Source organism: Cryptomeria japonica, chromosome 3, assembly GCF_030272615.1.
Source record: "Cryptomeria japonica chromosome 3, Sugi_1.0, whole genome shotgun sequence".
In the NCBI taxonomy this organism is placed as follows: Eukaryota; Viridiplantae; Streptophyta; class Pinopsida; order Cupressales; family Cupressaceae; genus Cryptomeria; species Cryptomeria japonica.
The window spans coordinates 161508324-161511318 of NC_081407.1; the positions used below are offsets into that span (position 1 = coordinate 161508324).

General features: G+C 34.6%; 1 long non-coding RNA gene across 1 annotated transcript; it reads left to right on the forward strand.

The window, feature by feature from the left end:
• The first annotated feature begins 1576 nt into the window (after positions 1–1576).
• Positions 1577–2678, forward strand: LOC131031033 (uncharacterized). Its single transcript, XR_009102965.1, has 2 exons — positions 1577–1903; positions 2198–2678. It is a non-coding gene; the product is annotated as an uncharacterized LOC131031033 (long non-coding RNA).
• The last annotated feature ends 317 nt before the right edge of the window (positions 2679–2995 follow it).

The following is a 2995-nucleotide window of genomic DNA, read 5'->3' on the forward strand; positions in this document are numbered from 1 at the left end:
ATCTAAAGGCAAAAGCAAGAAGGTCGACAGAAAGCATGTTAGATGGAAAGTCCCTGCCCCTGACTGGCTCAAATTAAACTTTGATGGGGCAAGCCGGGGCAACCCAGGTTCTTCTGGCTATGGTGCAGTAGTGCGCAACAACAAAGGGGAGTTGATTGTCGGAACTTTTGGAAAAATCGGGCAGGCGACCAACAATGAAGCCGAAATCCTTGCCCTCATTGCGGGTGTTAACATGTGTATAACCAACAAGCTATCAAGTATAACAATCGAGGGCGACTCCCTTTTGATTATAAACGGGATTATGAAATCAAGATTTGAAATCGAAGACTCTACTAATGGATCCCGTGCATATCACAGCTCCTTTGTCAAATCGGGGCATATGAGGTTAAGCATATATATCAAGAGGGGAATCGGTTAGCCGACTCACTTGCTAACTTAGGCATTGACTCCCCCCTTGAGTTGATGGTATTTGATAATACAAATGCACCTTTATCAGTTAGAGGACTGATAGAATCTGATATCAGACCCTAATACGAATGGCTTAGGTCGAGGAAATTATCCTTTGAATGGTGGGAAGGCAACAAAGGATGAGTTCACATAGACATGGTACCCCTCCTCGGTCTATTCTCCTAACTTTACTATGGTTATGGCGACGGGTTGGCGGTCTAAGTACATGACAGTTCCTATTTAGTGATTCTTAGAGCTTAATCGATTTTGGAGAAAGGCGGTGGAAACATCCAGAACCTGTGCTTCTTTCCCTATAAATCCATGCGATTCCTATGGATGTTTACTGTGATAAATGAGTGGAGGAACAAATCCATATTTTTTGTCGGGCTATCTCTGGTTGTTGTATGGCTTATTTTTTTCAGGTCATACATGACAACTATTTGATAGATTGTTTGGTTATGAATTATGCCTGAAGGACGTATGTGTCCTTGTTTTGGTTTCCACAGGCATATACGACTATGTAATGTGTTTTGAATATCAATATAGGGCGCTATCCCCATCTTGATACCACTTACCCTTAAAAAAATAAAAATGCCCGTGTTATATAAATCTTATAAAATCAATTAACTCAAGTTAAAAAATAAAAAATAAAATTATTGTTAGGGTTCACTAAATTAACTTGCCAGATATACACATAAATACGCTCTCTGATATACACATATATTCATTTATTAACTGGAGTGAAAAGTGCGGGAGTGAGTGAGACCAATAAAGTTAAATTAAATTAAAAAATTAAGGAAAAAGAATAAGTAATATACTTCTCGCTATATAGTTGCCACTAAAACTAATTATTTTGGATTTCCTAAAAATCCGCTTATAACAACTAAATTGTATTTAGCCAATAAGTGTACAGAAAAATAATTTTCATAATTTATAATGTTAAAAATTGTACAATTAGACTTTGGTAAAAATAAGATTGAAAATATTAAAAGTTAAAATTTGTTTGTGATTGGTTCAAATTAATTTTTTTAATAACTAGTTAACTAAAAAACAAAAAAACTTATTACAATAGTATTAGCTAACGACAAGTACTAATCTTGTTATTAATGCTATATTTGTCCCTAAAACGATCTCATATCGTTTACTTGTATGGGTAATGTATTTCTCTCTAAAATCAACCTTATACTCGTTTGGACCAGTTGACCACCTCCAAATTTGTTTTCCTCGAATTCTGCCCTGTCAGGCCAAGAATTTATACAATTAAAGTAAAAATAGGTAGTAGATGTATTTTTTGGTGGTATGCTGGAAAAGCTGCATAGAATCTTTGACGTAACATATATTAATCCTAGCTGCAGTGTATTGGTAGATTGCAGACGATATTCCACACAATCTATATTAATACTACTTCTACTTCAATACTCGGGACAGTGAGGGCAATACTTTTTTTTTTTCAAAGGTATTTACCTATATCTATATCTCTGCTTTATATTGCAATTACGGCAAATAGTGTTTTAAATTTCACTACTCTGTCTAAAAAACCCTCTTAATTTGTAATTGTAAGGTAATTTTACCACTTGTATAACGCCTCAGATCTTAAACTTTTGAAGTGCTGAGAACACTTGAAAACATTAGTGCTTTTTATGTTTTTTTGGTTTAGATTGAATCTGCAAAGCAAATATTGAGATATAAAATATGGGGTCTAAGCTTGTGCAAGGATCAATACAAACCCTAATTAAATCTGATCATGCAGCTTTTTTCTCCTTGAAGAGTAGTTGCTGTGTGGCAACAAAAACAAAAGAAAATGCAACGGACCCAGAAAAAGAAGGGTTAAAGTTGAAGTTGTCCTTTAAAGTCTTTTCAGCCATTGCAGTGCTTGAATTTCAATCTTTACTCTGCACTGGAGAAAAAAATAACGAATTTCATCAAGAGAGAGTTGGAAACTAACAGTTATGCTCTTTGCAGTGAGAAGGATGCGCTGTGGACTCTTAATAGCAATTTGAACTGCTAAAAATTCATCTTTAGGTTATAGAACAGGAATTTTTTGTGAGGATGCTATGTCGCTTGTTAAATTTTAACACTAACACATTTGCAAGTTCAAACTATGAGGACTTCACCATCAATGCTGGATCAGGGTCAAGATTAGAAGCATTGCCTTTATTATGTTTGTGTACTCCAAAGGTTTACTTATGAAACTGAAGGATTTGATATAAAGGAAGCTGAATCTTACTTTTGTTTCTGTTCTTGAAACATTTTTTTTTCTTGTTATCTGTTTTATAATTTCAACAAGAGAGAGTTGGAAACTAAGAGTTATGCTCTTTGCAGCTGGAATAATGAGCTGTGGCCTCTTAATAGCATTTTGAACTGCTAAATTGTCATCTTTAGGTTATAGAATAGGAATTTTACGTGAGGATGCTGTGTCGTTTGGTAAGCATTTGCAAGGTTAGATTATGAGGATTGCATTTCAACACTAAAGACTTAGTTCAATTCTTTTAAGAAATGGTGACAGCAAATTGCTGAATTTAAACAGCAAATACTACATTCAATTTTT